Here is a 12,780-nt window from a genome sequence, read left to right as displayed (position 1 = left end):
GAGCATTCCAAGTAACTGACGAGAATAGCAGAGTAAATATGGGATATCATTGATAAGGAATCATTCAAAGAGGGAATTGTTACATTTTACAGCTACTGCATGATCTTTAAGAAAAATCGTGATTCCTGTAAACTTTGCACCTGGGTTTGTCTGCATTTTTTCTCCTGGACCGATTTACTACAAGATTGTTTTTTTCAGTCTGATATGGTTTTTACTTTTTCAGTCCTGGATGCTTTTGATTTTAACCACAGTTTGGAATTTATGAAAATCAATTAAATTTTCTGTTCTCCAGCTACATCATATGCAAAATCTGATATTAATATTTGCCTCAAAGAATTATTAAAGATTAAATAATCTAAAATGTCTCGATATAATAGTTATTAAATATATCATAGCATTATTATTAGTACTATATTTCAAAATAGCTAGCAGTGAAAATCAGATTGTAATTGGACTCATGTTGTTTTCCAAAGACAGATATTTTTATAGAGGAAAAAAAAATTCTGTTACTGAATTTGAAGGGGTAAAAGATTTGTTGGGATCAGCAACCAAGTAGAATATAACTATGAAGGTCAGAACAAAAAAGTTCAAATTTAGTCTATGAGATCGTTGGACGATATGAAGCAATATGCACTCTGAGAGAAGTTTTAAATGCCATCTCAGCTTGCCTGAGTGATGTGACTTTTATATTTTTGTCAAATTTGGCACTATCTACCTGTCTCATATCAGAGCATTATCTGAAAAGAATAGGTTTTTCCAAAGTGCCAAGTTGTCAAATATTTCAGTCCTCTTAACAAAACTGTTGTATTTAGCTCTATGATACATCTATATATTTGAAATAAGGCCCTTAGCTGCTTAAATATATATATACATATATATATCATATATAGTGAAAGGAAGAAAAGGAGAATGTGTCCAAAGAAAATAATAATAACCCAACTTTCCCCAGCCTTTATTACACTTCATAGCTTTCTTTATGAATGTCACATTTTTTTATCTAAATTAATAAAATATAATAATCATTTCCCAATTCAGAAGTCTAGCCTTCAGTCAGTCCAGTTCTTGTTAATTGCTAGCTCTCTCTTTAACATACTTCATTCCTTTTCAAGAAATAAGACTTACAATAGGAAAATATAAAATTCCCTAGCAAATGTAATGACCTTTCAGCTTCAAACCAACTTTTAAGATTTACCAAGTCCTAATTCTTTTAAATTGATGTAATTCATGGTGTGAAGTATGACTCATGCACTCTCACCCCAAAGGAATTTACATCTTAGGAGCTAACTTTGTTTTATCTAGCCTGTAGCTTCCATTGAGCCTTCTCTCTGTTCTCTTATAGTCAAACAACTACGAAATCTATTTATTTATAGTGATAAAAGAATTATAGACAATTTTATCAGTTAAAAAGACACATCAGTGACATATGAAATGTGATCAGAATTTATGGCATAAAGTCATATGCTTTAAAAATCCTACCCTAGATGAAATTTAAAAGTCATAGGTTCTCGTAGAATTAAAATAGATGTTTTGTAATCTAATTAAGGCTTATATAACATGACAAGTCAATCATTTAGGGTTATGTTAGCAGACAATCAAAAAATTGTCTCTATGAATTCTGATTTCAAATGGAATTTGGCTAACCTCTCTATAATATTAGCCTATATGGTAGTGAGTTTAAAAAGTTAAATAGAAACTTATCTACCAGGGAAAAGCTGAGGAGAGCTATTTAATGGTGTCAAGAAGGATACTTCTTAGTGTCCTTGTTTCTACTCAAAGCTTCGACTCGAATCAGGAAGACACTATATTTTCTGACAACAGGAGATTAAAATGACCCTCTCAACCCAGAGCAGAGCAGAGTGCAAAGATGAAATGCTTGAGTAGTGAGTAACCGAGCTCCCCAGAATTCAAGCATTCCAGGGTTGGTAGGAAAATCAAGCAGGAAATAGTTTTGAGCAAATTGTTAGCAGGACAAAAAGCCTCCTTAATAATATCACAGATGAAAAACACACTTTAAAAAATTTGAGCAAGTGTATAGGGAAAAACTAAATTATTTATGTAAATAAAAACCCTGAAAGAACAAAGTGATGATATGGAGAAGACTGATGTAGAAATAGGACAGGGAAGAGAAACAGGACAGGGAAGAGAAAATTTCAGTCCGGCCTACAAAAGATATTATTGCTTTAGTTACACTGGTCAGAGGCTTCTATCATTTCTTTCAAGAGGGAACACTAGAAAAGTAATATCTGAGTATACATATAAACACATATACACACTCAAGTTGAGTATATATAATAGGTATATTACATATATAAGATTTCAGTAGTATAGGAGATACACACACACTCCTGAAAGTAATACAGATTATATATTATATATAATATATAAAGTATTATTGCATAAAGTAATACACATTTTATATATAATTTGTATTATATTCAGATTTTATATGTGTAGATACGTGTATATCCCATACTATAGAATTATATATAATATATTAGATATATTATTAACATAAATTATATATAATATTATATACACACTAAGAAATAGATGTGCATATACATATAAATAAAATTTCATAGTATATGTTCAAATTCTCAGTTAAAATGTTATCCTTATGGAGTTTGGCTTCAAAAATCACTTCAGATTTTTAGAGAGAGATATTGATTGATGATGGCATTATACTGACTAATTGAAAACTACTAAAATATTATTTGTTATATCAATGAACGTAATCTGGAATATATAATAGTAAATTTAGTAAGCAATTCTTGTTTCTGTCAGGCTTGGCCTAATCAAGTTATTATTTAAAATATATGTTAAGTCAAATTTGTATTTTCAAAATTATATAGAAAATTGAATTAAATAAGTATCTATAATCCAGCTCTAAATTTTAAACTAATTACACAGTTGACTTTGAATAATTCACTTAAATTCTCTTTGACCCTGTTTCTTCATTTCTAAGATATAGATTAAATTCAAACAAAATGTATTAAGAATGACTTACAACAGTATTCAAAATGATGAAAATATCTGCACTCACAAGTTTTTGCTTTGGTCAAATCGCATAACAAAATTTCAAATATTCAAATATTTAAAATATTTGTAACACTTCATAGCATTAAGGAAAGATATTTCTCTGTCATTATTCTAACTTCTATGTAGTATAGTCATATCACTGCCACAATAAAATAGTTCAATATTACAGAGAGTAACATATTCTCTTTTGTTTTTCTACCAGCTCTTTCTTTGACCTCTTTCTTCCACTCATAGCCTGGCTATCACTTATCATTTAGATTTTTGGTTTGAAATTACTTCTTCAAAGGAAGCTTTCCCTGACCTCTTAAATTGAATATTGCCATGTGATTGAGTTCAGAACATAAAAGAGAGAGATATGGCATCCAGGAGTGACTCATTAGAATAACCCTTAACTCCTCCAAACCACTGATTGGATATGGATACCCAAGTTGGCATTGGAAGGAACACATTGAATACATCAGAAGCATCATCAACCTGGGTCCCCAGATTACTCCCTGGAGCAGAGCAAAATCCCTTTCTAGGCCCACTGCCCTTTGGACTTATACAGGCAGGAAAGAAACTTCTATTATGTTCGGCTACTGAAATTTGAGGGTTTACCTTCTGTAACAGCTAGCGTTAGCCCAACAAATACTGTATATAGCCCCTAGTGTGCCATATTGTAGGCTCTTTTTTTAAAATTTATACTCCCACTAGCCTATTAACACCATGGAATTCATATCATTTCTGATTTGTTCAGCATCGAATCTTCAGGTTCTAACATGGAACCTAATACATTTGTGACAAAAAAAAATTAATAAGTGATTAATTAAGAATATTATTATGCTTTTTATAAGAATCTCTCTTGTTACACTATGCCTTATATATGAGAACACCAATTACACTGAACAAGACAATGTTATTTTCTCCTTGTGAACCATATTTTGAAGCACTGTTGGCACAGAATTATATTAGACAATTTAATTAACAAAAATATTTAGCATATAACAATATTAAGACTGTAGCTCATATGTAAAACTGACAAGTTCTTTTCTGTTGGCATCATGCTCCAAGTCTTTTTCAATATGTGTTTCTTCAATGAACAATGACTATGATTGTGAGGACATTTTCTATTCTGGCCCCAGCTTATTTGCAAGGTCTCCTGACAGTAACCTTCTTGCTGCTCAAGTAGAAAAGTGTTGTCTAATTTCTATTTTTCTATGATTTTTGATTAATCTTCTTTCAGTTCATTATCATGGACTCATAACTTTATTTATTCCTCAAATATTCATTTAGCACCTAATGTGTGCTGGCATTATGCTATACATGAGATAAAACAGTGAATTAGATATTTAAAATCCTCAACCCTGATGGATCCCTTATTACCTTAAAATCAGAAAGATAATCATGGATTTGCAGTTTACTATGATAAGTATTTTATGAGAGGGGAAGTGACAAATTTAAATGCCAAGGATTATAGTATTTTCTGAGGAAGATGAAAGCCTAACCATCTTTGTGACACTGTCTTCAAACTTCAGTTCAACTCCAAACTATCATTTACATGAGGAATAGCTGCTGGAGCCCACAGACAAGTGGAGAAGAGTGGCGAGGAATTGGCCTCATGTTTTGTTGGGGTCTGACCTGAGAGCGAGCTGGCAAAGGACTTTGCCTGTCTGGGTGAGACCAAGGTCTGTGAATGACCGCAGAAAGTCTTAGGAGGAAACTCAGGATACCACAGTCACTTGGTAGAACTGGCAGTCAGAATCTATACACAAGTCGACTGATGATGCTGGCTGCTGTGAGTATTTCTGACAGACCTAGTGGTCTCCATAAATGCTAAAAAGCATCTCAGAGGAGTGGTCTCTAAATTCAAGAATTGGTCTTTTTAGGTGGGTAAATAAAGCAGCAGAGAGGCTTTCTTCTGGTGCTTCTATGGGGAACTGACAATTTGTGACCTAGGGTATCGACAGCCCAGATAGCCAGAGACTGCTAGCTCCTCGCCATTCTAGAGAGTGCCTCTGCTTAAAGTACCTAGGACATCAGACATAACCCCCAGGGGTGATCAGAAAAATAAAGACAAGTAACAAAACCCCAAAGAAACACTGAGACATAAGAATGGAAAACAAGTAGGATAACAAGGATAAGAGTTAGGGAAAGATGGCTATATAAAGGAAACTGAATTGCAGCACAGAATCCTGAAATGAAACAAACAAAAAAACACACACACAAAGATTTTTATATTTAAAAGTTCATCAAAGAAATTTTGACCAAGAACAACTTTACTACTTAGACATGAATTAATGGCTTTGAAAGAGTCAAGAGAAAAAAATACTTAATAATAAAGATATTAAAAAATAGATGGTAGCTCCAGAAGAAAAAAAAAAAATAAGAGTACTAGATCTCAGATTTGGAAATCTAAAATATGAATACAAAAAGCTCAGAATGAGAGAACAGAAAGGTTGGAAAAGAGGGAATGATTAAACAATAACAGAATATTCCCCTCAGGCAAAGAAAGACTTGAACAGAATCCTTGAATTCTAGCTAGATTTGATAAGACAAGATATTCACTTAAGTATATTCTGGCAAAATTCCTGAACTCAAAGGATAAAGTGAAGTGTCTTACAAAATCTGGCAGAGAATGGAAAACAAAAAGTATTTATAAAGAAAAAGTTCGGGCAGGCATTTGACACTTGAAGCTAGAAGATCCATTGATAAGCTACTGACAGAAAAGAAAACAATTCCAAAATCGTATACCTGAAGATGTAGTTCACCTATCAATTTTTTTTTTTAATTCAGGGCATAAAACATCAACACACTCTATATGAGGAAAATGCTTATCTAACCTAGCAATTATTGAATCAAAACAGAGAATTTAAGATGGGAAAGATGAATAGAAGAGGAAATAATGGGTGATATAAAATTTTTCATGCATTTTTACTCTATACATATGTACACATATATATATGCACACATGAATATATACATATAAATATATACATATAAATATTGCACAATAATTCGGGGCTACAATATTTAAGTCAAATAATATTTTGAAAATTAAAAATAAAATTTTCATATTTATAACATTTAGTCAAATAATCATACTGTAAAAAAAGATTAATAACAGAATTTTAAATGTTTAATTAATTAACCAAAACACAGGAGTGAAGGGCAAGTTAATAAAAGTAAAAAGTTTTAAAGGACATCTGGTACAAAGATATTTATTTCAGCACAACTTATAGAGTCAACGAGATAGAAATAGTAAATATTTGAATAAATTGTGGTATGGACACACCATGAACATTATGTGGTCATTAATAATAATGAGTAGAAGCTATCCCCAGGGTCTTGGATAGATTTCCAAAATTTATCATTCAGTCAGAAGATGCACTGTTAAATATATAGAATCAATGCCTTACTTGTTTGAGTATGCATCTGCATGCGCATGGTTGGGCATGCACCTATGTATATGATTATACAAACATTGATAAGAATGTGAAAGTATAAACACCCAGCTGTTAACATCGGTTAGCTTCTTGGAGTAGTGGCAAGGAGTCAGGAGAAAGATGATGAAGCTAGTTGGCGAAATCCAGGTCTGTCTTACTCAAAGGACTTACTTTTGAATACTATTCAGTACTTATGTTTCTATCCCCGACGCCATTGCTCTCCTTACCCTCCTTTCTCTCTCTGACAATTTCCTATAAAATGGCTTTATTCCAAGAGATTCTCTTAGCAGAATTTGTACACTAACACCTCTCGCTTCTACTTCCTGTGCATTAATGGGTTTGCTAATTATGACATACTGTGACTAAACTATCACTTCCACATATTGTTTACACTTTCAGGGGCATTTCCCTATGTTTTTATTTTACATAAAATACTTTTTTAAAAAAAAATATTAGTGTAAGAAATGTGTGAATATACTTAATAAAAACAAATGCCAACATAAATTTTTCTAACTTTTAGCATACCCTTTCAGATGTTTCAACATGCTCAAAAGTGACCTCAGAAGCACTTGTTTCTCATATCTAAAGAGACTGAGGAATTGCTTATTGGGGGGTTTCCAAGAATCTTATTTCTTTTGTATCAATCTTTCAATTTTAACTTTGATTATCAACCAGATTTTTAAACATTGTTTTTTATTCCTTGAAACATTAACTAAAGTCAGGATAATGATTTAAAAGGCACTAAGCTCTTCTCCAAAAAATCATTTAATAATCATTAATGCTTACTGATTGTTCAACTGGTTTGATGTTATACCAATATAAAATCTCATGATGAGTTTAGCTTCAACTGAAGCAGTAAGACCTTTACAAAAATCTGGTAAAAAAAAATCATTTTTTTCTCTTAAACTAGATGAAACAGTAATTTCTTTAACTTATTTGGATTTGCTACTAATAAAATATATTAATAGATAATAAATATTACATTTATGAAATAATGGTGATTTTTAAATTTTCTTTGCATTAAAAATGATTCAATCTGGAAAAAATGGCATAGATAATAGAGGCTCTGTTCATCCCTCTGGAGACCAAATCAAAGTTGTGACAGAAACAAGGAGCAGTAGCAAGGAAAAATCACCCGGGATCTAGATGAACAAGCCATACAACTAGGGAGAAATCCAAGAAAGCACCCTGCAACAGCAGAAGGTAGGATGGGGTGAGGATATGGGGCTGCCTGGTCCCAAGTGGCTGAGTGGAAAGCAGGCTATGGCAGCAGCAGCTGCAGCAGCAGACGCCTCTTAAAGGGGCCATGTTTGCGAGCAGATTTTCATGGTGATGGACCTGCTCCCTCCGAGCACCAGTGCCCATTCGGCTGCGCACAGGGGGCACCAGGGATTTACAGGAAGACAGGAGTGAGGGCCTAGGTGAGACTCGCTGGTACTGAAGTGTCGGTGGTATCCATTGTTCTCTGTTGAGCCCTCCCCCATACCAGTGCACCAGACACAGTGCTGCCACAGCTGTGACGTCATCAAACTGGATAACAGAGGTCGTTCCGCCCAGAGGATTCCCTGAAACTCCGCCTCCCCCAACTCGAGCCCCATCCAAGCCACATCCAAGTGTGTCCTCAGCAAGTCAGGTGCTCCTTGCTGAGACTCACACTGGTGGAGGCATCTGGCCTCGGTTTCTGGTGTGGCCTTTTGAGACAACTATAAGCACAGCATCTGTGGATTGCTTGCTGAATCTTAATAGGTGGCCCCGGATGGATAGAGGCTTGGGCTAAATTTGGCCTGCAGCTGAACTCCTCTCAGGACTATGCCACTGGACACCTACTTCACAAATCCACACTAATAAGACCAGAAGACTTAGGAGCTTTGCTTAGTTAGTACATAGAAACAGACACAGAAAGGGAGCCTAAATGGCAAAAGACAAAGAAGCAGAAACCATATGACAGAACGGAACAGAACAGAGATCCAGATATAATGGAGTCAAGTAATCTAACAGATGCAGAGGTCAAAACACTAGTTATAAAGATGCTCAATAAACTTTTGGGAAGTGTAGAGAACTCCAACAAAGAGATAAAAATGGAAATGGAAATTATAAAAGGGAACCAGTCTGAAATGGACAACACATTATCTGGGATGAGAACATATTAAATGGAATAAACAAAGGAATAAACAAAGTGAATAAAGAAGAGGATCAAATGCCTTATCTAGAGGACAGGAAAGCCAAAGACACAATCAGAACAGCAAGAGATAAAATGCCAAGACTTTAAAAATAATTTAAGGAGAATACAGGACACTATTAAGAGTCTAAATATTCATCTGATTGGCATAACTGAAGAAAATCAAGATGTTGAACAGCTGTTGGAAGAAATAATGATGGAACACTTCCCTAATCTGGTGAAGGAAACAGACATAAAAATCCCAGGAAGCTCAAAGAATTCCAAAAATCAGGGATCCAAAGAGGCCCACACCAAGACATATTATAATTAAAATGCCAAAGTTTAAATACAAAGAAATAATATTAAAAGCAGCAAGAGAAAAAGAAATAATTACTTATGAGGAACACCCATAAGACTGGCAGCTGATTTCTCAAAAGAAACTGTGTAGGACAGAAGGTCTTGGCAAAAAATATTCGACAGGATGAAGACCCAGGATATACAACCAAGAATAATTTATCCAGCAAAGCTATCATTTTGAGTCGAAGGACAGATAAAGAGCTTCCCAGATAAAAATAAGCTAAAGGAATTTATCACCACCAAGCCAGTATTATAGGAAATGTTAGAGAGACTTCTTTAAGAAGAAAAAGCATGTATCAAAATCAGGAATAAAGAATGGTAACAACTACATTCTTATCAATAAGTACCTTAAATGGAAAAGAATTAAGTGCTCCAACCAAAAGATAGGGTGGCTGAAAGGATAAGAAAACAAGACCCCTACATACGAAAAGGAAGGGGATGGAAAAAGATATTGCTTTGTTGGACCTAGAAGGTATTTAAGTCAGACAGAGAAAGATAAACACTATATGATTTCACTTATATGTGGAATCTAAGGAATAAAAAGAACAAACTAATAAAAAAACAGACTTACAAATATAGTGTACAATTTTGTGTCAGACAGAGGTAGGGGAGTTTGGGGAGGCAGAGGGAAATGGGGTGAAGAATAAGCAAGTACAAATTAGTAGCTAATTAATGAATGGTCACGGGGATGGGGAGCACAGCATATGGAATGCAGTTAGCATTAATACGTTTGCTAGGTGGAGGGTCAAGGTAGGGAGGGTGCAACTGAGGGGATCGTTTCACAAACTACATAGATGTCTAACCAATGTACTGTATACTTGAAGCTAATTAATTTTTTAAAAAAACATTCATATAGAAATGTACTAACACAATAGAGAAGTTATGCTATTAGTAGTTGATACATGCCCTGCCCCACTGAACATTCTTGCCCAATCGATGAAGATTGTTACACCTAGAAAAGTTAAGTTCAAGTATCCCTCATATCAACTCTTTCTAAGTATTTGCTCTAACAAATTACCAAAAAAAAAATCTAAAATTCAGTGCTTAAATTTAAAAATACATGTGTGCTTATTTTATGAGGAACCCAGGGAAGAGATATAAAGTGTTCTGTAGTCCTAGCTCAGCTGTTCTCCCGATAGGATCAAGTCTGATATTCCAGTTATTTAAACTTATTGTGTATTATCATTTTCATCTTCATCACCCCTTTCCTTAGCATTTAGTCTTCCAGGGGTCCCAGTATTTACTTCCGGCAAAAGTCTGAAGACAGTACTAAACTTGATACAAATTAGATAGTGAGAAAGTAAAGCAATGCCTTTCCAGGCCACGATGTTCCTAACTGAATGTATACAATGCTTACAGAATCTAAAACAGTGCTTGTTGGGCCACTTAGTGACCTTATCTGGAATAAGACAGAGACAAGGCCATTCTACAAACATAAAAAAAACTAGAGATCTCCATTTTCTGATAAACATGAATGATTGCTGCTTCTTTACTACGTCAACTAGAGTCCTGCTTTAATCCTCCCATCTCATATATATGTATGTATCTATATATATATATGATATATCACATTAGTAAATATTTCCTGGGGTACAGTCTCTTTTGCTGTAGCAAGCATAAAGCTAACTTTATTTGTCTGCAGGTATGTTCCTGGTGATAGGTGATGTTTGGTTAGTTAAAATCTTTTATATATCATTTTATTGTTTCTTTACCTATAATATATATTTTTTGAACTATAGAAAGAAATATAATTTATATCTACTACAGTAAAGTATTATAGCATACTATATATAAGTATACTCATTAATGAGTACCTTAAGTTAAATATTTAAAGAGTAGGAGTTATAATAAATTCCTATTATGAAGAAATCCTTGATGGATTTCATTATTAGATAGTCTGTATTGACTGAAAACACATTATTATGTTTCCCACTTAAAATACTAAAATACAAACTCACACTGTCTAAACTTACACTACCAAAATATTTACAAGAACAAATGAGGATCAGATATTATATTGGAGCCCCCTGACTGAGACCCTGGAGGAGGGAAAAGACATAATGAGATGCATTTTTTTTTTGACATTTCCTTCACTTTGAGTATCTGCAGTTGAATTACATGTGTTATAAACATAAACAAATATTCTACCTTATCAAACATGATTTTCTGAATTATTTAAGTGGATCATGAGTGAAAGGAGGATTGAAGTAGAAAAGCAACATTTTTATTTTGCACTATGTGTCAGAAATGATAAAAACATGATTCTTCAGGCCATATAACAATCTGAGGTTGATTTCCAGTCAAGATGTCAGAGTAAGTAAATGCTGTGCTCGCTTCTTCTCATAACCACATCAAAATTACAGCTAACCTACAGAACGATCATCCTTGAGAATTGCCTGAAGTCTACATTTACCTAAGTCCTATTTCTAATAAACAAAACATTAGCCTTTAATACACCTCCTGATATTTTTGCTGCTGTTGTAAATTTATATCTTTCTTCTGTCTCTTTCTCTCTGTATTCTGCACTTTTGTGCATTTACATTATACTGCTGAGCTGGAGATGTTTTTGTCTAGTCTCAATACTTTACACCTTTCATCCTTTACTATTTGCCTATAGAGCTGTGGATTATACTGAGCTAGGTCCTGCTATTCCCATCTACACTGAAACATCCTCATGTATGCTAGCCATGCTAAGCTAAGCTATCATAAGAAAAAAGCTCAAATCTTAGTTACAGAAAACAACAAATATTTATTTCTAACTTTTGCTACATGTCCACTGTGGGTTGACAGAAAGGCTCTACTCATTGTTAAATGACCCAAGGTGATGGTTCATCTATGTTTTCACATGTGGTCATTTGCTGTGACACAGGGAATGTGACATACTCCACCTCTTCTAACAGACCATTGGCCAAAGTTAGTTACATAGCCCCAGCAATCAAAATGGCACCAGGCAACGCAATCCTACCTTGTTCTGGGAAAGCAGAAAACTGGAAATAGTTAGTAAACATCATTCATGACTACTACACTAAACATGTGTAAAGGAAAACATTAACAATTCTGAATTGCCTACTTTTATATTTTTCATAAAAGTGCTTTCTTGGATCCTGATAAGGAAAGCAGAGGTTTTTTTGCTTTGTTTTGTTTTGTTTTGTTTTTGAGTCAACATGTTTGTTTGTTTGTTTTTAAAAGACTTTATTTCATAGAGCAGTCAGGCTCACAGGGATTTAAACAGAAGGCACAGAGGCTTCCCATATTCTCCCTGCCTCCACACAAGCATATCCTTCCAAATTATCAATAACATCCCCCATTGGAGTAGTATATTTGTTACAATCGATGAACCTACATTGACAAATCATTATCAACCAAAGTCAATAGGTTACATTAGCATTCATTCTTGGTGTTGTACATTCTATGAATTTTGGTAAATGTATAACGACATGAATCCACTATTATAGTATCATACAGAATAGTTTAGAATAGTTTAACTGTTCTAAAATATCTCTCTGCTCTACCCACTCAACCTTCCCTTGCCTTAACCTCTGGCAACTACCTATCTTTTTACTGTCTCCATAGTTTTATCTTTTCCAGAATGTCATATAGTTGGAATCATATACTATGTTGCCTTTTCAGATTGGCCTCCTTCACTTAGTAAAATGCATTTAAGTTTCCTTCATATCTTTTTGTGGCTCAATAACTCTTTTTTAGTACTGAATAATATTTCATTGTCTGGATGTACCACAGTTTACTTATTCTTTCACCTACTAAAGGACATGTTGGTTGCCTCTAAGTTTTGGCAATAATGAA

This window comes from Pteropus medius, unplaced genomic scaffold (genome assembly GCF_902729225.1).
Source record: "Pteropus medius unplaced genomic scaffold, Ma_sr-lr_union100, whole genome shotgun sequence".
NCBI lineage: Eukaryota > Metazoa > Chordata > Mammalia > Chiroptera > Pteropodidae > Pteropus > Pteropus medius.
The sequence above is the reverse complement of the archived record's forward strand: the minus strand, read 5'-3'. Positions refer to the sequence as shown.